At 42.9% G+C, this 23481-nt stretch overlaps 1 protein-coding gene across 1 annotated transcript in view; it reads left to right on the forward strand.

The window, feature by feature from the left end:
- HIC2 (HIC ZBTB transcriptional repressor 2) overlaps positions 1–23481 on the forward strand; it is a 41987-nt gene that overhangs the window by 13351 nt on the left and 5155 nt on the right. The window contains exon 3 of the mRNA XM_069030730.1: positions 19557–19700. The gene's annotated coding sequence lies outside the window, so the exon portion shown is untranslated. The remainder of the gene's footprint in view (positions 1–19556; positions 19701–23481) is intronic.

Below are 23481 nucleotides of genomic sequence, written 5' to 3' on the forward strand. Positions count from 1 at the left end.
TCTGCTTCTCTGGTTTGTGAACCTTCTTATTGGGTGTACAGGTGAAAAAAAGTAGCCATGAGCTTTGAGTGACTGCAAACTGCTGTGCTTTTGGGAAGATTTTGAAAAATGGCAGGGATTTGAAAGCTGAGATTTTGACTGACTTGAATTGGGCAAAAAAATTGAGAGAACTGTGGCAGCAGTTGTTGGGAGAAGAAAAATGTCACCTATCACCTCAGCAGACTATTTAAGAGCACTCTGAAGTGAGTCCCCAGAAGGTTCTTGCAGAGACACGAATGGGCAGCTGGGAGGAAATGCTGTACTCCCTGAAGAAACAACAAACTCTGGATGTTTACTCAAGCTGGTAAACTAAACAGAAACCATCAGTGTGGTGCTGGGTAAATCCGTGGTGTGCCAGTGTCTTGGGCACTGTGCAGTTCTAATCACCACCTTCAAATGTACTGGAGGGCCGGGGAAGGTCCAGAGAAAAGTCAGTCACTGACTTTGATTTCTCTTTGCCATAGAGAAGAGATGACTTATTACAGAAATTGCAGATGTGTGGTATTGTCATGAATGGTGGAGAAAGGGGGTAGGGAGTGATCCTTCACAGCTCCTGTGTTTGCTAAATTGATTCAAAGCAGGCAAAGAGGAGGCACTCTGTCAAGCAGCAGTTACCACGTGAAACTCATTGCCACAGGGTGTTATGGATAGCAGAAGTCTAAACAGATTGAAAAATCGATGAAGGACAGATAAGTTCTTATTAAAAGTGATGGCCTGGATGCAACCTCTGGATCAGGAGATCTTTAACAATTACACAGGGTGTAAGAAGGAAGAAGACTGCCTGTATTCTATGTCATTGCTTTTCTTCCCTCTCTTCCATCCCTCACTTTTTTTTTTTCTTTTTGGCCCTATTCTGGCTACTGCTGAAGAACAGAGAGCTAGACCTTTGCTCTTATAGCATGGCTATTTTTATAGTTCAAAACTAGAAAGGAAACCAGCTACCCTGCAGTGAGGGAAACTACTTTTGCCTTGCAGCCCACAGGTAATGTAAAGCACACGGAAATGAAGAGAATTAGGAGTCAAGTGCCTAAAAATGTGTACGTGTTATAAAATGCCTCAGTAGCCTGCATCTCTTTTTTAACAGGAAGCTAAGCTTGTTGCCGAAGCTGTAACTACAGTGTTTCCCGTTACCTTTCGCACTTTCTCCTCTCGATGTTACAGTCTCTGATACTGCACCTAATGAGCTGGCTTGGGCGTGTTTAACTCGAGTAGTAGTGACAACTTGGGTTGGAAGCTGAGGATGGCTGCCCTCCGCAGAAAGGACTGGGGAGCGCGACAGGGAGGGGAGGAAGCAGAAAGTTGGGAAGGGGGCTGAAGAGGAGAGAAGATACTAAAATCCCTTGTATGTGCACAAAAGCAGGGAAGTGTAACACAGAGGAGGGCTTGTAGTCGTGACTGCAGCAGCAATAGTCGGTTGGTATTTGGGAGGTGAAAAAATCAGTTTTACATTTTGCTAGACGACTGTACTGTAATACAGCAGTGCCTCCTGGCAGGGAAAGCAATGTAATGTAAAGCAATACTGCGTAGAAGAGCAGTTGGAGAGCTGTCAGAAGCCGAGTAGCTTGGAATGCTTCCACGTGAACCTGGGAGCAGCGAGCTCGCTGCAGCGTGGCATTCCCCTGCCCCGAGGAGGAGAGCGGCTGCAGCGCAGGCGTCACTCGCCACCTTCCAGCATGGCTCAGCTCTCTGGAGGAGGCTTTTCTAGGCAAAATAGCAAGAGTTTCCTTCTTCTCTTGGGAGATTTCTCTTCCAGCTCACAGAGCCCTTGTGAGTTCACATGCCAGGCAGTCCTGGGGCAAATGAGTTTTTACCTGTCAGCTGTCATCACCTGCCACATTGGAGTACTCCAGGGCACAAGGCTGCCAGAGGGGTAGCAAAGGGCTGGAGCTCTCCAGAGCGGGCTGCAGGAAAGCTGCTGGATCTCTGGATCTGATGGAATGAGCAAGCAAGAAATTTTTTTTTTTTTTTTTTTTTTTTCCTCCCCAGGGGGCTTTGGTGCAGGGCACTGGCTTTTATTCCAGTTTTTAGATTTTGGATATACTTAGTAATTTTACTTGTGGTTTTTACCTCCCCTCTCTCCTTGCCCCCAACATTTTCCTTCCCTTCAAGTCCTCTGCCTCACTCAGTGTATTGCTACTATAAATTGCTTGGTATGAAGGGTCCTGTTTCTTACTTGGAGCCTCTGGATGCTATTAAGTAATTGATGGAAAAGCTTGTTTAAACATCACAAACCTACATTATTTTTAAATTGCCCTTTGAGGTGGCTGAAATGCTACTGAAAGATTACTTTCCTTTAATACTGGACAAGGAACTTCATTAGGGAAGGGAAACTGTTCTTACTAGACTACTTCCAAGTTACCAAGTCATCTTTCTTTTAAGAAGGGATGTGCAGTTTTATTTCCCCTGGCTGCTTCTCCAGCAAAATGGCTGTTTATAGCAAGGAGCAAAGAAGGTTTATTGGTTTTATTTCTTTTGTGCATCCAGAGTTTCTTTTTTCAAAAATCAGTAAGAACGGAATGGTGCATTCTGTGCATTTGCTATCTAGCCACAACTTGAAACCACCAATACTGGTAAATTATCCAGGGAGATTCTCTCAACATCCAAACCGCATACATGACAGCTGTCCAGCATGATGTAGGACCATGGACCTGTGTCCAATACAGTGCTACTTTTCCTGCTTTAATCACCTCAGCCAGATTGCTGGATGATTAACATGTGGCCATGGGTGGGCTTGAACAGCATCCTCCTCCATTCAGCTGGCAAAAGGAAAGACTTCATTCCAGGTTTCCTAAGCTTGACAGGTCTGTGCTAACAATTAAAGTGGGAATTTTATAAATGGAAGTGCTATCTTGGGAAGGAATAAACAAAGAAGGAATTTAGTGCAGAAATGGTTTGAGAAATATCATGGATTATGAAGGCAGACATGAATTTGAAAGTAGCATGGGAAGGTTCCATGAAAACCTGTTTCTTCTGCACTTTGCACGTAACATTGTGTTTGATCAGGTGGAGGTCTGTCTTCTATTTCTCTGCCATCTTCCTGATAGCAAATTAAACTTTATCTTTTAATTTGGCACGTGTATTAAGTGTTTTTGGAAAATAAGGTTTTTCTCTAATACAAATTGCTAAACAAAATGTGGACAGATGCAATCACAGCCTCTCAGTACATATGCCAAGAAAAAGGAAGCATGTTGTAGGAAATGGATGCATCACCTCTTGCTTTTGCTAGTTTTAGTAGTTGATGGCAGTTTGTGGGATATCGCACAAAATCAAATGCACTGTAGATGTAACAACTAAAAGCTACTGAATTGAACAATCTTTTTAATAACTAGGGAGAGAAACTTGAAATTACAATGGTTGCCTTAAGCAATTTTCATAGATCGTAATGAGCTTAGATCTATCTTTATTTAGGCACTGCTTGTCTTCTGCCAAAGGTTTAAGGAAAGACAGAATGCTCAGCTGCAGAAAGTCTGTTGCTGTGCATGAGGAACAAGAGTTTATTCTGACAGATGAAGCTGCCTTTGCAAGGAGACCTTCAGGCCATTTTTGCAGATTTTTTTTTAAAATTTAATCAGTAAAAGATTTCAATTGATAAAACAGTGAAAGCTTAAAAAATTTGGGATGCTTGTTCTCCATTTCTAAGCTGGTGAATAAGAACTAGATCTAATGGGAGGCCAGCAGCTGGTAGCTCTAGATTTTGAAGGACATGGCAATATGAATTCAGTTTTAAATCATCAGCTACAGCTCATGTTTCTTCATGAAAGAGTTTGTTTTAAATGTTAAATATGTTTGGACTTAAATGTGTAGTATGGTAGATACAAAAATGAAGTTAAAAATTCTCAATGGATTGTGATTTTTTGAATTTTCAGGCATTATGATTCAAATGAGAAAATGTCTAATAAAAGTCATTGGCTGTTTATTAAAATAATAAAAGGAGGAAAAATGTCAGCTGGATAAATACCTGTGAAATGGAATAAATGTTTCAGCTGGAGATAGTGCAGCTTCGGTTAGCAAAAAATAATACCAAATTGAGAGCAGATTATATTTAGTTGCAAATCAGTATGGCTTAGTAGTTACCAGCCACTGCTCATCCTTCATGACCTAGAGTGTAAATGTAGAACAGGATTAAAATTGGTAGCTTTCAATTACTTTTATTTAAATACAGTCTCCTCTACCATTGAATGCTATCTGAATAAATAAATAAATAAGTAAAAGCACATTTAGCTGCTGGCATGGCATTGCCATGGCTTTTCCTGTATTTGCAATGGTTTGATACACAGATAAAGGAAACTCCCTCTGTGTGTTCATATGTGAATGGAACAGTTGGTCTCTTTTTTTCCCTTCCCTTCCTCTCTCTCATCTCACTTGCCCCCAAACGGGGGCAAGTGAATTTTGAATTTCTTATGCTTTAAATACTTCTCAAAGTATGTGAGGGTGAAGATATCTCTGAACATAAGTGCACCTGGCCTCCTGTTTTCCAGTATTCTGTGGTGTTGATACAAACTGCAAGAGAGCCCTGAAGAAGTTATTCCTATTTCACTCCTGGTCATGTGTTTGGCACTGCAAATTTGAACATTAAAATTAATTATGGCCTTAGAGACAGACAGTCCAACAGTGAAATAGCTTGTAATTTATTTGAACTCTGAAATTCCACCGGTTAAAGTTGTGTAAAACTTTCCAGTAGTTTATTTATATATTATTTTAAGAAAAAAAACCACCTTAATTATGAGTCTGGTTGCTCAATAAAAAAGAATAGCTATCTGGATAATCACTGCTGTTCCCTAGATCATTAATTTCCTTCTTAATGACAGTAGGAGTTTTTTTCCATTTTCCCCTTTAAAACCTTTTCAATTATATAACAAATGTGTTTGATTTATGGGGGCACTCTCTAGGATTTTATGCCCCAAGACAGGCATGTCATGAAAGAGCTGGAGGTTGGTGAAGAACCTCAGTTGGATTAAAGGCTTGCAAGTACTGACAGGAGTGGGAGTTGAGCATTTGGATGGAGGCCTGTACAGAGGCGCGTGGACAGCTCTGTTCTCAGCTACTCCCACTTAAAGGAGTTGTTTTGTTTCGCTCTCACCTAGAAATTCAGACTTTCCCTAGGGGAACACACAGCCCTGTGTATGCAGAGGTTGCTTATAAGAAGGCCTGGTTTTCTCAAAGTCTGAAAAATTTTTGTTTGTGGAAAAATGAAGTTAATGATTGCACTCCTGTACTAAATGTGGGGATTTAAAAAAATTACTTCTTAAATAATTGTTTCTGCATTAGGTGTGTCACCAAGTCTCAAGGTTCCTGGAAGTGCACATTTTGTATGTGGCACAGTTACAAAATACAGCTGGGCCTCCATCTGTCTGTTTGGGAACCCAGACCTGCTCTGTCAAGTTGGTTTCAAGTTGCTTGAGCTGTACAGGACAGTATGTATTCCAAGATTTCCTGACAAATGTGTGAAGTTCAGAGCTCTTACCAGGCTGGCTGCTAACTGGCCAGGAAGTCACTAACACTGTGGCTGGCAAAGAATAAAGAAAACATAAAGATGCTAAAATTTGGTTATAGGAGGCTGTTCAGCATTTAAATCCTGGTGTCTGAGAACATGGATTGGCATTTGCAACCAAAGTTTGCCTGGTAGTGAAGGACCCAGCATAATAAATAATTGGCTAAGTAGTAAGAGTTCACCTGGCAGTTAATGCTGATTTTTATGGCTATGGACTTCAGGCCTCTTGAAACTGAGAAATGCCAGTAATAAGAAGAATAGGTGTTTGTAGAGGTAGATGGATTTGGGGAGCTTTGAGGTCCTTCTCATTTGTTTGAGAATGAAGTCTCATGGAATGGCCTTATTCTGGATTTATTTGAACAGAAATGGCCAGTGAGATGAAGAGATGAACAGGATGTAAAGTATGTGAGAATTTCCCTTTGCTTCCAACTTGCACTGGACTGATGAGTTGGGTTCATTGAAGCCTCTCTATCACCCAGTCCTTGAGGGGTTATAAAGCAGAGGTGGACTGAAAAAGCACTTGAGAAGAACATTTAGATTGACATTGCCTTCATCCCCAACAGCTGATTGTGACGCCTAGAGCCAGTTACCGTCGGGATGACCAGCTAAACCTGATGTGTGCTCAAACCTGGAAATCTGAATTAATTAAACAGTGTAATAACTGAAGGATATGGTAGATTCCTCATAAGTTAGACTTTTCATCGAGACTGGTCCATTCACTTTTGCTCACATACTCTCTCTTCTAAAAGCTGTTGCAATAATTTTCTGTGGAAAATGAAGGCATTTGTGCTGCTAAGGGGGATTAAGAAGGAGATCCAGGAGAGCCCTGTGGTGCTCCACCTCTGAACCCCTGTGTGCTGCTCAGCAGCTTCTCACACCCATTGGTGCTCTGGCTCCCTGATCAGTACTACAAGATCCCTTTCATGAGATGGATGGCATTGGGGCACTTCTTCATGCCGAAGAATTCCTTTGTATCGTGATGCAGAGCTATAGCTAAAACCAAATAGCTCTTCCCTTTGTATTATCTGTGCCACTCATGAAGATATGGCACAAAAAATGTCACTAATGTGTTTGCTGCCATAAAAATTTTCTTACTATCTCTTTCAGCTGCTTAGGCGAGCAGCTAGCATGCTCCAAGGTTAGTGATGAATTAGGTTGAAATTGCCAAGGGCTCTTTCTGCACTGACTTGAAGATGTATGAGGCTTGCTCTCCTTTGTTCTTCCTTCATCCTGCTTTAGCCATACCTGCATTGTGCCCCGTCAGCATTTTCTGCTTGGGAATGGCTGAGTGGACTTTGCTCTGTTAACCGTGCCTCTTTTTTTATTTAAAGGAGGTCTTCAGCGTGTCTATTTGGCATAAATTGGTTGAGAATTTGCTGGTGAGAAGCGCAGAGGAGGAAAGAGAAGGATACGTGGAGCCTTCCTCTCCCTGTCTCCCGGCAGTGCCCCCTTCCTGCTCTGGAGGAGGTCTCTCGCTTGTCCCTGCGCTGGGTCGGCCCCCGGAGCACAAGTGCTTGGAAGCTGCAGTGGCAGGGCCGCTGTCTGTCTGTCTGTCTGTCTGTCTGTCTGTCTGTCTCCCTCCGGGATCATGTGGCAAAGGGGCCGTGCCTGCAGCGAGAGCGGCTCCCCCCGTGCGAGGAGTCACAGGACACCGCGGCGGGTAGCTCCAGCTGGTATGCACTGGTACTAATATAATCCCGCAGGACTGTATCCATGAGACACAAGTGTGACATGTGAGGTATTTAAGGAGACACACCTGTTCTAGGCACAGGCCTGGGTATTGCATGCCTTGGAAATGGAAGGTTTTGGTGGAACAGGAAAGACTCTCATTTTATTCTCAAGAGGGCTTTGCTTTCTTCTTTCTCCCTGGTTTCACATTATTTTATAATTCCCTAACCTCATGCAGTCCTGGAGCCTGTTCGCACCGGGCTGTTTCAAAGGCCGGGCTGGTGTTTGCAGGAGAGAACAGCCCCTGGTCTGAGTGATGGCTTGGGTGTAACTGCTCCCAAGAAAGGGCAGAGAATTTAGAGAATGTCATCTATGTGTGGGGTTGGGTTTTTCAGTCCTTTAGATAATTTAGATTTTGTGTTGTATTTACCAGTATTCTTATTATAAGGCCTCTGTCTTGCAATTTAGAGCAATAAATCACGTAAAAGTCATACCATCTTACAAATTTTGTACAAAAATATTTTGTCGCTTTGTTTGAAATCTGAATGTATTTCCCTCTCTTCTTCCCATTTGCCCCCATCCCAAAAATTATTATGAAATGGTTATTCTCCATAAGAAGAAGTAAATGCAAAATAAATCTCATGGTTGCATAGCATAAAGAAATTAAATTACTTAGATTTTTATATCTCTTTTTAAAGTTTATCTGACACTTGTTTGGCAGAAGATTTTTTTTTTTTTTTTTTGCTATTGAAAAAGGGATGTATTAAGATGAAGGAAAAAGAAATTGCAGGGTCTGTCATATGACTTGATTCCATCTGCCTGTCATGTCTTTCAAGTAGAATGGAATTTTTCTCTCAAATTTGATGTGCATTTTTTTGATGTTTATGTGAAATCTCCTAGTTTGCCTTAGTCTTGTTCCACACAGCCCTTCTTTCCATGGATTCCTGCTCTTGGTGAGGTGTTAAGTGCTTGTTGGTTTGGGACAGCTTCCAGTTTTGGGGCGAAGGTTTCTCTTACACTTGATAGACTATTGTGTGAAAATAGTATCAACTGGGCAGTCTTTCCTTCCCATCTTTATTTTAAATAAGATTTTCAGGTAAACATCCAGTATGCCAATTGTTTGTAGAACTAAAGTAATGGCTGGTGGAAATAAGGAAGAGGGGGTGAGAGGAGTGTTGTGCTCTAGGACCTGGTTAGTTTGGGCACTCAGGTATTTAGGGGGGAAGGTAGTAATTCTCTTCTGTAGCAGCTTTGCACTCTGATGTGGTGGACTGGAATAACCAGTCCCTGAGTGGACAACAGACTCTCCTTCTCAGAAATTAAAGGCTGTTGGCAGGGGAGAAGATCCTGGGAATGGAGACCCCTCAGCTCCAGCCTCACTTGGCCCATGGGATCATTGACCCTTATGACTAGGGGATATGAATATGTATCTTTTTATCCTAACATGAAAGAGTGCTGCAGCTGTATGCTGGTGTTCAGTTTGACCAGATTCAAACCCTCAAATAGTGTTCTTCCCTTGTGGGCAGACACATTTTTGTACATATGAATGTAAAAATACCTATGATTATGCTACTGAGAAGCAGAATATCTTGTTGTAAGGAAAGAATCATCCCCCTTTAGCTGTGGTGCCTCCCAGTCTGGCTTTGGGCCTCTGCAAATCACATTTTGCTGCATAGCCTAAGGTAGACAGGGCCTCACTATCCCTGCTAGCTGGTAGCAGTGGGCTCTCCCCCACCTCTGTTCCTATTGGATTCTCCCAAAGTTAACAGATGTGCAATCAAAAACTGAAGATATTTATTCTGGGTTGGTTTGGGTTTTTTTGGGGGGGGTGGAGGTGGTTTGGTTTAGTGTTGCTTTTTGTTCCTTAACTGCACCCTGCAAAATGTCCTGGCTGAGTTGTTTCCAAATACTGGCATCTCCAGGGAAAGGGTTATAAATTGCTAATTTAAAGCCTGCAACAGGATAATTAACTAACCAGTTTGATGTAAATGGCTTAATGGGGCTTTACTAGCCCCTTTGAACTTAAAGTAGCACTAAAAAGTAAACTGTAAATACCTTCAAGGAAAGTAGTGGCATGTTTGAATGTGGGGCTGCTTGGCTGTAAGGAGCAAGCCTGCTCGACTTGCCAGGAATCCAGTGGCCTGTGTGACAGCAAACATGTCAAGGGGGTGAGGGGATCAACCAGGCACCCCTTGGGGAAGGCTCTGCAACTACCTTGGTTCTCAGGAAGCACACACACTCTGATATATCAAACCTGCCCTGCCTGCTTTGGGAAATTTAAATCACAACCTCAGTTTAAATGCAACTGTAATGAATTTCATCAGGATTGAAGGGAAAAAAAACAAAACAACCCAACAGAAAAACCAAAACCCTGAGGGGGAGGCAGCCACTAGAGTCCACCCTAATTTTCCTGCAGTTCTATTTGCATTAAGGTCTTTTGGCAAGTCCAGGCAGAAACACTTATTACACTTTGTTTCAGAAGACCTCATTACCCACTGAATCTGCTGAGACAACGTACTGCAGCCCTGCAGCAGATTCCAGTTTCTCATGCATCTGGGGGACTTTGGGGAGAATCTCCAGACTTTCATTCTTTGCTGGGCTGTTACAAAGTTCCAAGGGAGGAAGTCAACAACAATTAATCATCTAGAAATGAAGATCATTACAAAGTGGAAGCATCTTGTGTAGTTAGGCATTGATTGCACTTCTGACTATGGAAACTGGGGTGTTGGAGAGGAGGATTTCAGGCCTAAAGGCCCAGAGGAATATTCCCTTGAAGCTCCTCCCAGTCCCAGTGCTGCTCTGCTCTGTCTTCTCACTGTGTGTACATCACACAGTGTCAACAGCAATTCCAAGAACCTTTTCTTCATTGTTCCTCTGTCTCACAACCATCTTTCACCTATTGCCAGGAGCCTTCCTGGATAGCAGAGGGTATTTTGGGGGTTGAAGCACAATCCTCAGTTACTGCTGTGACCTCTGACACGTGGGATTTGGCTTTACAGCCAGCTTTGTTCAAGAGTGTTCCTGATCCTTGGCTGTGCTTTGCTGCTTGCTCTGTTGTGCTGCTCTGAAGACCATGGGGCTGTAAGGCTGAGCCAGACCAGGGCTGATGCAGAAAGAGGGAAAGACCTGTCCTTTTTGGTGGTGGCTCTGAGTTGGATGCTCTAAAACAGATCAAGATGCCTCATCCTCTGTAATGATGGCTCTATTTCTGTGTGGTTTGCTTTGGGTTTTTTTTTTTCCACCTGGTAAATAATGTATCATTGGCAATGTTAATGCTGGCCTTAAAAAAAGCAGCATAAAAGCACTGAAATCTGTTGTAGAGGGCAATGATGCAGAAGTGCTACGTCCTATTTTAAAAGCTCTGTCTGCCAGAGGATTCAGCCCTACACTCTAATTATTCAGGTGTCTGTTGTATGCAGGGATCAAAATGTTCTGCTGTGGTCTTTAGAAGAGCTAATAACATGGCACTTTGCTCTTACGTGCTGACTGAAGCAGTTGGCACCATGGCACTACCTGCTTGCTGTGTGTGGGTTGGGAGCACAGCACAGGATTAATTTGGGGTTGTGTTGGCAAGGATCTGCCAGCAGAGCTTGCCCAGCTGCCTGTGCTATGCTGGAGCTGTTAATGCTTTACTTTTATAAGCACTAACCTGGAGCACATTTTAAAAAATTCCAAATACTCACTATTAGAGAGACACTTCCAAGCAGAAGAGCTGTGTACACACGGTGTTCATGGCTGGAGACTCCCTTCAAGGAATGCCACAACACCTTAGCCTGCCAGCTTTGCTATCTTGGCATCTGACTGGGAAATGCAAATACTCAATCCTTCATTCCCACACACTGACATGTATCCAAGGGGAACTTCTGTGAATGTTGTTGTTATTTCCATATAACTTCAGCTGCTGCTTTGCTTCCCAGAACCTCCCCACCATGTGTCTCAGTGCAGTGTTTTCCAAGTCTTTTGGATTTGCTTCCCTCATGGAAGGCAAGAAGGCATTAGTGTGCATGTCCTTATCAGAGATCTGGGCAAGGGAGTCGAGGGCACCCTCAGTAAGCTCACAGATGACTCCAGGTTGGGTGGGAGTGTTGATCTGCTGGAGGGCAGGAAGGTTCTGCAGAGGGATCTGGACAGGCTGGATCCCTGGGCTGAGGCCGCTTGGGTGAGGTTCAACAAGGTTCAAAGGAAATTGTAGCCACCTGGGGGTTGGTCTCTTCTCCCAAGTAACAAGCAATAGGACAAGAGCAAATGGCCTTGCTTTGCACCAGGGGAGGTTTAGGTTGGATATTAGGGAGAATTTCAAGGAAAGGGTCATCAAGCATTGGAACAGGCTGCCCAAGGAAATGGTGGAATTGCCATCCCTGGAGATTAACCAAAGGATGCGTAGATGTGGAACCTGGGGACAGAGTTTAGAGGTGGACTTGGCAGTGATGGGTTAATGATTGGACTTGATTTTACAGTCTTCTCCAGCCTAAATGATTCTATGATTTTATGTGGAGGAGAGGAACAAAACCCTATGATTGGAGTGCATGGGGTTGTTTTTATCAGGCTCTTCTCTTCCTAATTGCCCTCCAACAAACCCTTGCACAGATTTTTAGATTCCTCACTAAATCCTTTAAATAATATGATAATAAATAATCCCCCTTCTAATACACCTTTTGTTTTGAAACTCACCAAACCTGACAACTCTATTTGGTTTGCTGGCTTAAGAATCACAGGGAAAATATAAGTGGAAACCCTGGGTCAGGACTCTGGACTCTGACTATCACTAGAGAAAGAAAAAATGATGTGTAACAGTGCTTTCATGACCTCTCCTCTGTTTTTAGAAACATGAAAAATTTTATCTGGCTATTGCAAATGTTAGAAAGTTGTATAAAAATTAGAACATAATGAAGACAAATTTTAAAGTGGTGTCTGCTGCAGGTCTTGGGTGTGTTCTCTGAATTGCCTTCTGCTTAGAGAGCAGCTGAAAAATCCAAGACCTTTTCCAACATGTCAAAACCAACTTTTTAAAAGGATTCAGTAGCTGTGCCAAAGCACCTTGCCTATTTGTAAGCAAATGCATAGGGTTGGGACTGTCTCTGCTGGGGCCAGCATTCACACGTGCAGCTGGCTCTATTAAATCAATTTGATGAATTGCTATATACCTTCTAATTTTTCAACAGGCAAGTCCCTGCTATTTCTTGCCTGCACAAGATTAAACGGGCTTTTACATTACATGCCCTGTTATAAGACTTTGATTGTCTGGAGTAGGTCTGGGTGTGCAATGACTGCTCCTGGAAGGGTTTGGGGATTTGGGATTACTGTCAGGCTTCTTACATGAGGTTACAGAGAAAGCAGGTGTGTGAAAGCCATGTTAGCATCTGTGATGGAGGATACCTTGTGATAAGAAGGATGCCACCTATGCGACTTATTCAAGTTCTTTACAGGTGTTGACTTCTTTGGTTTGGGATTTTGAGATGGTTTTCCTGCTGTTAAAATGTATTCTCTGAGTGAAGTGCCTGCCAAGAAAATGCCTGGAGAAGGGAATAGATTAACCCAAGGTGGACTGACTTGGTGGGTCAGAGAAAGCTGGACGGCATCAGAACATCCCTATGGCTGGTGAGGCACAAGCCTCAGGATGTGGGTGTTTCTGAGCACCTGCACTGTGGTGTAACAATGCCACAATTTATTCAGCCCTTCTCTATGACAGAACTGCATGGGGCTGAATAATGTGCAGCCAGGGGCTGAAAGCAGCTGGATACTAGATACAGGTGTTTGGGAATGCACACTGCCAATAGAGAGGCTTTAGTCCAAAAGTATCCTGAGAGTAGTTTCTGCATCCTCTGGGCATCTCAATGCTGTTATATCAGTGGGCTCTGCTGGAAGAATTTTACTTTTTTCCTTCCACTCTGAGCTGTGGTATCAATGTTTGTTATAGCTGTGAGCAAAGTTTGTATGTGTATTACTCCATGGGCCATATTCTCATCCTATTTATGTAGATATAAAACTGCTGTGTTGTTTCATCTGCTTTAGGGAAGTTCCAGCCTCTCTAGCTGTTTTTAGGTTTTTGTTCTGCTTGGCTTTTTGGTTTGTGGTTTTTTTTTTTTGGTTTTTTTTTCCTTTAGCTGCTTTCCTTGCTGAGAGGATAGAGCTCCATGGGAAGTGATCCAGCAAACTTTTAAAATAGCCTTTTAGTGTGGGTTTGGTTTTGGTTTTGTTTTTTTTTTTAACTCTTGCTCAAACTTTTAAATATGTGAATTGTCTCTGTGAATTCTGAGTGCCTCTGAAACCTGCCAGCCAAGCCTAAATCTTGCAGGAGGTGTGGCCACATTTGTGTTCCTCAGAGCTCTCTGGCACAGACACCTGGTACACCTGTGTCTCCTGCTAGTTTCAGTACTGTCATAACTTCACCCCTCATGCCTGTTTCTCTGGTACCTCCTGTTTTTCCCAAGGTTATCTTCTAAAAATAGAATCTGTTACAGATTTTCACTCCCCCACACCTATCTTGAGGACAATAATTACCAATGAGATGGTTTTAATAATGCTGAAAGAAGGAGGGTGATGCATTCTGCTCTGATCTTTGAAGCATTTTTTTCTGGCAGGGAAAAAATGCACAAATTGCTTAGTAATTTCCTTAGGTGACAAATGTAAAGTGAGTAGCTTTTGAAATACTTAAGCTTGAGTATTTAAACATTTGATAAATCATGGGTTATCTGAAGAATAAAATGATGATGTTTTGGCACCAACAGAATTCCATGCAAAGGTCTCATTCTGAGTAGAAAATCTCTTAATTTCCTTAATTGTTGTTAGACTGGTGGAGATAGCTGTGGTCTCTGTGGTGTTCACCTGTCCAGAAACCAAAGCCATGCTCAACCCAGGCGAGCAGAGATGCTTTGGATGATGCAGTTATCTGTCAGCAGGCAGAAATGAAAACATTAAGAGCATTCACAAGACAGAAAAAATTTCTCTAAAATGAAAAAAAAAAAAAACCTGAATGAAAACATGTAAGGGTTTGAGTAGATGATGCTGACTTTCCTGTCCTCTAAACTATGCCTGTAGTAGCTAGAGCTTATTGTCATATAAACCAAGAGAAATGAAAGAGAAGCTGTCTCTGTAGGCTACATGATGTAACTGGTGAGCAGCTGCTCCGATAGTAAGGTGCTCTGTGTGTGATAAGTGCCTACAGATAGAAATGCTGTGTAGAGGAATCATTGCTGGCACACTGACACATGCTGGCAAACTAGACTGTTTGGTGGAAGGATAAGAATCTACTGCAGCTCTTTAAAATCACCCTCATCATGATCACCTCATGATCAAACAATATTTTCTCCACTGTGAGTATAAGCATAGCACATTTCCCAAATGATCTCTTAAAATAAAACCAGATTGGTGCATAAGAGTAGACCAAGTCAGCACAACCAGTGAATGTACAGTGCTACTGCCCAGGGCTCAGAATGAAATGGGAACAGTGATGTTACTTCAGGTTTTACAGCCACCTCTCTGCTCGACTTTGACAATTATTTATTACCACTAATATTGCACTTTGTAAACTTATACAGTACTTTATGAAGTAAGACATGTTTCCTATTTTAAAGATCTTATAATCTTGTGGGCTGATAAGGGGTGCAGATTATCCCTTGGATGTTCATAAATAGCATTAGCACTAAGAGTTTTATTAGCGCTGGGTCCTTTCAAGCCCGTGGCTCTTTCTTTTTCTTAACAACACTTCCCTAGTCAGGTGCTGAAATAAAGATTTCCACACCATGATGTTCCAGGCTGGAATAATGTGGGCATTCTTTGGTTTTGCATGTATTGAAAGAGGAAAACCCAAGCAGAGTCCCAGCACAGTGGCTGTTGCTCTGCATGGGTTTAATCCACAGCCTTTGCTCGCCTCTCTGAGACTACAAATCTGGAGTTTGGGGGATGGCAGCAGAGAGCAGGCTTGGGAGGTTTGTGTGTGTGTGTGTGCTTGCGCGTGTTTTAAATAAACAAACAATGCAACAGCAACTTCAACAAATTGTGAGTGGTGCTAATTTGTTATAGTGCTGTCTTGCCTTCTGGCAGTGTTGATTTAGGAGAAGCTGAGCAGACTGGAACGGATGCGGGGAGCTGCCGGTTCTCTTGCTCTGGGATGTGTATATGGTTCAGTATAAAATGCTTTTAAGGGTCCTGTCCTGAGAAGCTTTCAGATTACAGGGTAAAGCATATACATAGGCTGTCAATCCCTTTTTCAGAACCAAATCTTAGGCAAAAGTACCTTACCCCCTTGCCTTGTTCCACCCCTTCTACTTTTTTAAAATGAAGAGAAGTTTTAAGTCTTAATTCATGACAAAAGCCAATCATTTGTGTACTTTGAGGACTGCCAGGAAATCCTTGACCTTAACAAGAATAGTTTGTAGGGAAGGAAAGGAGGAAGATCCTGTGCTTTGGACTGTAGCAAAGTTTTCAACACCCCATGACCTTGTTGGGCTGCCTTTCATAACGTGCCTGGGTCTGTAATCCCCCAAGCTGAGAAGCTGTCTATCAGGGAGGGCTGGCCAAATGTGCCCAAGGTATCTCCAGCCCTGGACCACTGCTGTGCAGGGCTGCAGGATAAAGCTGGCAGGATGGGAGCCTTGCTGGGAAGAGGTGGATTTTGAAAACATACATAGAGTGACCTCCTTGCAGGCTGTGAGGTGAGTTTAAATAATGCTTGAAGTCTCAACTGAAGAAGATAGAGGAATAAACCAGTCAAAATAAGAAATAAGGGTTGAGGAAAAGCAGCCAAAGAAATGAAGAATTCAGAAAGCGAGTAAACTCTGCTTTCCCATTAGGTTATTTTCAGCTTGGAGAGATTTGGATGCAACACAGACAGTTTGCAAAACTTTGAGTCTGTTAGGCATTCTGCTTTTACAAGCAATAATGGCTTTCTGGCCTACTCTCGTTTGCCAGGCTCAGATGTGCTGAGACTTCTTGGTGGCTGCAAAGAACCAAATACAAAGGGTTCAGGGTGATCAGTTAAGCATCTGATTTGGAGGCAGTACAGTCTTAATACTGCCAGGACCAACTCTTACAGTGGTTTGCTTGAAAGACTTCACCACAGTGAAACTTAAAACCAAAGATTTCTTTGCTAAGTACAGGCCTGAGTACATGGTCAGTTTTTGGGGAAAAGCAAAGAAAAATATGTGGATAAAGTGCTAAAAGTGCTGTATTTAAGGCATCATTTATATTAAGAACCATTGCTGCATCTATAGATACGGGTGAAGGGAATGAGATTTTTTCTTATTGGAAAAAAACAAGACACCAATGCTTGTTTTGTGTTCACTGGTATCTGGCATATGGTGAGAGAGGTGACATTTTGGTCCAAGACAGTTATTATACCCCTCAGCATGGAAACTTGGTGTTAACTATTGCAAGCTCATGATATTAGCAGTATTACGTATGCAGATGCTCCTGTGCAGACTGCTTCTCTCTGCAGAAATGTTTGCTGAGTCCACACCAGAAATAAAAATAAACAGGCCGATTGGGAGGATCTTTATCAAACTTGCTCCCATTTTTCCTAGTACTCTGAGGCTTTGTTTGCTCTAACAAAACATGTAACTAAGGAGTCTGAGTCACAGTCACTAGTTCCAGCTGCCTGCCTCATCCCTGTCCTGGAGATCCCTCCCCAGTTGCAGGGATAGTTGAAAGGGTCATGCATTCGCTCCCGTATTACTGCATTTCACAACCTGCTATCAGCTTGTACCTGTGGTGACTCAGAGCCCTAAAGCAGTGCTTCAGCTGGGAGTGTCCTGTAGGACAGTCTTGGTTGGAAGAGGGTCATGACATTCCTCCTTCTCCACAGTGCTGGGTGTGCTCCTGCCCTCAGAGCAATGCTCAGCATGCGGTTGCCACCCATGCACCCCTTGCCAAGTGGCCTACCTTACTGAAGGACAGGGCCCAAGCCTGACGCTCTCTAGGATTAGCCAGGAGGTAGCAACAAGCCTTTACTCATGTCCTAAATTCTTGCACTGTAAAGGGAGATTTCTGTACAGGCTCAAAGATAGCTGGGAAACAGAAATTTTGCATACCAAAGGGGCCTTTGAGCTACATCATTCAATATGTTGTTATTTTCATGCAATAGGGAGTAAATAAATGAATTAAATGAGATTAGCATTGGACATTGGAGCTGCCTTTACTAATTGCAGTGCAGGTACAACTGAAACTGAGCTTGCTCAGCTGTAGGAACAGCACAAGAGCCCAGAGTCTACTGCTGGTCACTAAGTGGTCACGAGCTTCTGAAGCTTTGTTTTGTGCCACTGCTCTGTTCCTGAGATCAACTGTGCTCTGCAGATATGCAGGAATTTTTAGTGCCTGACTCTGGCTGACAAGATCTGCATCGTCCATGCCTTTCCTCTTCTCCTCCCAGTAGAGGTCTGGGTAGTCCTAGGCTCCTACATGTGAGCAGTGACAATAAATGTATAATATACAAGCACTCTGTTTAGGAATTGGCAGGAAGCTTCATTTCTGACTGCAGTGGGATATTTTAACAGTAGGAAACACCTTTGGTTGAAGCAGTTCTCTGCTAAACTGCCCTAGAGGGGAAATACAACTATGGAGAAGAGCTCTTGCTGCACAGCAGTAAGAAGGAAATTGATTAATGTGGGTGTAAAATCCTTGTGTTTGAGCTGCTGTTCAAGAAATACCTTTATACAGCATTCAGCCTGTGTTAAACTGAATATTGTTGGTATTGCTGAGGGTTTTGCAGAGTTGTGAGGCTGGGAGATGCAGCCAGAGTTCAGGTTGCTCCAGTGCAGTGCAGAGCGTGATCTTCTGGAGAGGGGGGAGCTCCAAATTCCTGGGGCTCTGGCCCATTATGCTTCAAGTTGTGTGGTAGTTAAATGTGGGTTGGCCTGTTCATGCTGGCAGTGGTCTGTTCAGACTAGTTCAGCAAATGCTCTTGGCTCAGCACAGCCCAGGTCAGTAGGCAAACAGTTGCTTACATTTCACTTCTTCATTGTATTGACAAGATTTAAAAATCTTCAGCCTACAGCAGTCAAAACAGGGTGATCTGAATACAAAAGACCTATTAGTTCAGTGTGAAAGGGATTTAGTTACAGAGTCGTGGGATAAGTGTGCAGGTGGGAATGATGGGAACACTGTCCTGGGCCTGAGCCCAGCAGATGTTCAGGAAGAATGAACTATCTCGGTATACTCTGTCCTTCTCACCACAACCCGTTCCATTTCTCAGGCCTGTGTCCTCCTTTACGCTCTCTCATTCAACAACATTAAGTATTATAGGTCTTTTTCATCTGGCGTTTTATCTTTTAAGGTTGATAATCAATACTATTCTCACTTTTTAAATGTAAGATTTCTATGTCCAGAAACACAGCTGGAGACATGCAGCCATCAATGTGATAAGAGCTATGCACGTTTCACTTCACCACGAGGGTCTAAAAACCTATGTTAAATCTCTGCCAGGCTGCAGGCTTATTTCTGTACTGGCTTTTGGTGGGTTTGGGCTTTTTGTTTGTTTGTTTTCACTGGGACAGCATCGCCACTTGTAGAGAGTACATCTTGTGCAGCATCTATCCTGAGACTGTCCTCCATGATAATCCTGCTGGAGCTGATTAGAGGAACTCCGTGGGAAGGATATGCACTGCAGAGGATACAATCAGCTTGTCAAACCTAGGGTATCTGTGATATGTGCCTTTCCCTGACATGGAAAAGATGGCTTTGCTTTTTCCTTTTGGGCAGGGGAGGGTGGAATTACAGATCTTAAGTTTTGCGACGCTCATACAAGCTGCAGTTCACCATGAAACAACTTGATCTCCAGTCTCCAAGAATGGAGATTAAATTATCAGTGAAGCATCATTATAAATAGGAGAAGGTATACAGTATCTTCTTCTCCCATCTTGCACCAAAGTATCCAGCCTGGCTCAATGCCATAACATCTCTAGAAGATATTTTCAAAAGCTTGGGAACTGGGACAGGGGACAACACAGTGCATCAGCTTTGAAGAGTTTCTTCTGCTGCCTGTACCGTGTTGGGAATGAGACCATGAAGCTCTGGCACCAGGCTGTTCTTGTTGTAGAGGCATTTCTAAATGGTGGTGATATTTCATTGCCTGAATTTCTGGGCAGAAGGACGCTGGTGCAGACATCCTGGGATCTGCTGGTTTTGGATACATGTGGACTGGTCCCCCTGAAGCTCAGTGCCATTGAGAGTCATGAATGTAAGTGGTCAGGGAGCATCAGTAAGAAACTTGCAGAGTCCTTCTGTTCTGCTTCCATCGCAGTTCAGCAGTTGTGGGGAGATGGGTGGAGGGGAGGTTGTTCTAGCAGTTACATATTTAAGGCAGGTGGCTGTTTTAAAATGTACGTTTCAATTTTGATTGCAGTATTTTAATTGCATTTAACAGCGTCCCTGCTGGTTCTCCATTCTGCATCCGTGCAGCCACGTTCTATTGATGGCCTGTTGTGATTTCAATGGAACATCATGGGATGTACCTGGCACGTCGGGCAGCACTGGATGGAGGTGCCTTTAGCCCAATGTACCTGGCATGGTAAGCGGCAACCAAGTGGTTAATCTGCATTCTACTGCTCGTAGTTTCAGCTTGAATAGCAAGGTGTTTCTGCTTTGCTGCAGCCTTGCACTGACTGGAAATCACTTTGCTCTCCTGATTTTAGTGCTTTCATGCACACAGGGCCCCTACCCTTTTCACCCATGGAGATTCTCCTTCCCTGGGAAGTTTGCCATGCAGAAGAGAAGGGCCTAGTCATGTCAGGCTCTCCTTGTTATTCTAGAACATGAGAGAAGGGACTGGGAAATCATCTCATTCTTTTTTTTTCTCTCCTTTTTGGGCCAGGAGCTGGTAGCAGTTGAGCAGGTATTGTCCACATCCCAAATATCCAAACGTTGCCGCACAGAGGTACCAGACAGGTGCTCGTGTCCTTGAGCAAAGCTGTGCCGTTTCTGCGGGAGTCCTGCAAGAGCTGCCTCAGGGAGCCGGGAGGGCAGTTCTGCCTGGCACTAATTGGAATGTAACAAACTAAACAAGGGCCACTTTCAGTTTGCTGATGTGGTATCCTCTGCAAAATGATCCTCCATTTTCCTTCTCTGTTCCATGCCCACACCTGCAAAATCAGCTGCACATCCTGCTCTGTCCTGCATGTTTTCTCTCCCTCCCCCAGCTCGGCAGACCTCTGCCCGAGTAACTTCACATGTTGGTTGTAGCTATTTTAAAGTGCTAAATATCTGTGTGAGAAAAACAAGGGTGCTGCATCCTGTTTTCTGCTTGAGCCTTCTTCACAGAGCTTTTGCTGCTCCACTGCCAATGATGAAAATGCATGTTTGTGCCTCAGCTTCTGAATTCTGCTGTCTGACTGCTCCCAGGGGCTGGGGATAGGGAACCATTTGGACTAACACAGTTCCAGCACTTCTCCTCACTCTTCTGCTGTTCTAGAATGTGAATACCTTTAAAGGTCATGGGCTAATGACCTGCCAAGTGCAACTCCTGGGGGCAGGTTAGTGGCTGTGAACCGCCCACTACACTGACACCTCTTAGGGTCCTGGTTCTGTTGAGATGTGGGGAAAGGAAGATAGATGAGCCAGTGAGGAACAGGAAAGCTCTCTTCCCAGTGGGGTCCTTAAGTGCTCAAAAAAAGTTGGGTCATCTGAAACTGAAGGGTGCCGAAGTCACCTGTTTCAGTTTCACTCAGTTCCAGTAGCAGCTGGACACAGCATTTTTAATGTCATAAATTGGTGGGAGAGAGCAATGTAGGAAACAGTGGATTTTATTTTGTCTTGTTCTTCCCCATGCTCACTGCTGCAGTGTCTGCTCAGCAGCACAACTACTTGGGAAGGTGGAGAAATAAGTAAGCAGGCCACTGCCTTTTCCTGGGTCTATTATAACATATACAGTAGGCTGATGTTTTAACAGCATCTAATTTGATACATCACATCTAATCTGTTTGTTGATTTTTATCTGCAGTACTGTTAGCTCACTGTTCAGGTGCTCGGTGTCTAGCCTTCTCATCCAGCCACAAATCCTCTACGTGAAATGAGTGATTCCTTAAATCTGTTTTTGATTGATTCTTTGCTTCACTGGTGTTGCTTCTTAAAAGGTAAACAATATTCATGTGCTGCAATCTATAACTCAGAGATAAAATCAAATAGCATCTCCTGCCAGAGGTTGCTAAGATAACACATTTAGCATTCATTCAGCAATTACTTTTAGGAAGAGATTTAGTGATATTAAAGAGAATCAAACGGGCAGTGAATATGTAGATTTTATACTGTTGAAAGGGGTGAAGGGATTTCTCTTCTCCTCTGTTTAGCAATTTCATTTTCTGTGATGTCCAGAGTATTTGTGCAAATTGAGAGAAAATGAATTTTTTCCTGCTGTGTAGTGAGAGCAGCACAGCTCCAGGAGCAGCCTGTGTATTGTGCACTACCTTGCTGCCCATGGGGTCACAGTGTGCCCCGGGCTGGGCACAGCAGCTCGCAGTTACCCAGCTCCTGGGGCAATATTGCTTATTAAGATGTTTTTGGCTCTTAGCTTGTGAAGCTTTGTTTGATGTGTGGCATCTGCTTGCAGCATTACTGTATTCTGTGATTTGTGCTCTGTACTTCTCATGTCTTTGCATGTGCTGTGTCTTAGTGTCATGGATATGGTGGAGGTAGTGGAGAGCCTTAGTCCTGTTTCATTCCCTCCTTGCATGGGAGTATTTGAACAGGTTCACTGCTCTGAAAAATGTGTGTCTTGAATATGGGGTAACCAACCTGAATCTGGGAAAAGACCATCACTGCTGCTACTTGTCCAGAGCTTTCTGTAATTCTCTTTTAAATGCAAAGGGGTGAAATTTTGCACACCACATTTAATGAGTAAAGACTGTGGCCCCAGTGATACATCTATGTATTCTTGAGGTTTGGGGTTTGGGATTTTTACTAGAAATGCACCTGAGCCTTTTCTGAGCCAGGGCTCCTCTGGAGTATGTTTTTTCTGTTTGGTTTTGTTTTTTGTTTTTTTTTTTTCAGAAAACAGAAAAGGAAGGGTTGTTAAAAATGATACTGAAATACAAGAAGTAGAAACCCACTGTGATTTTTTAGGGCTTTGTGGGGGTCATGGTGATGTTATTCAAATGTTCCGGTTTGTTAAGAGACACTCCCTGCAAACGAATGGATAGCAAGGCCTTTCTAAGGCTGCACCTGCTATTTGTTTGGGCAGATAACTTTTAGACAGGATTTGAACTCATAGTTGTCCTTAGTCCCCTACTTTCAGTTAGACATGAGATCCTAGGAATGCCATAAGTTAAGGAGTAACGCCTGCTTCTCTTTTGCTAACAACTTTTCCAACACACCTTTCTTCCTCTACCTCTGAAATGCTTCACTGCTAAAGAGGGGTTTGTAACTGGCCACCTCTGGAAAATATCTGGACTGGACTTATTTTTGTTGAGGACTGCACAAGATACACAAGGCAGGTTGCCGTAAGACTTTTGTCAACAAAGGGACGTCAGTCAAAGGAGTGTTCTCTGAGTCATTCTCCTGTCCTGGTCAAAGCCCTTGGTGGGCAATTCTGACAAAATTTTAAACGCAGTGTTCTAAGCTTGGTGGAAAGTTTTGCTACCTTGATTCATTACATTCATTTTGTTGGGGTCGTTAAAGCCACGTTAGACTTCAGCTAACAAATTCAAATTTGATAGGCAATGTTACAGTGCTTACACCTGACCACTGCTTTTAAATCTACTGAAGGTAATAGCCTACCTTATACATATGTCCTACTGAACATGAATAGTTCTGTAAGATTTGACATGAGAGATAAATAGAGGTAATTTAAACAACTTGTACTATGCTAGTTTTTATGCTGCAGAACATACTGAAGTTTAATAATAACATTATCTTCCTCATGAAGGTCAGTAGCAGAATTATATTTATAACTCTGTTTCCAGGGCTTTCTCTGCAGGCTCATTACCTGGTTTCAATATCATTTAAGGCAGAAAGAAAAAAAGAAAATAAAACAAAAAAAGTAAAACACTAAAAATATTCTGCGTTAATAGCTGTTGCAAGCCTTAAGGCTTAGAACAACTCATATACAGCAATTTCTAGACCTCTGCTTTAAGTGCCACATCAATGGGAAATAAGCCCACTTTTACTTCAGTAACATTTTATTATTCTTATTATTACTACTACTACTATTACTACTACCACTACTACTACTTTGTTTAGGAAGAAAATACTGGCTGTACTGTTTCCCTTCCTTTCCCATATTTGTCCTTTATGGAACACTTAAAAATCATACCCAGGGATTTTGTGTGTTACATGCATGGAAAAGCACCAGTATGTTT

This window comes from Aphelocoma coerulescens, chromosome 15 (assembly GCF_041296385.1).
Source record: "Aphelocoma coerulescens isolate FSJ_1873_10779 chromosome 15, UR_Acoe_1.0, whole genome shotgun sequence".
NCBI lineage: Eukaryota > Metazoa > Chordata > Aves > Passeriformes > Corvidae > Aphelocoma > Aphelocoma coerulescens.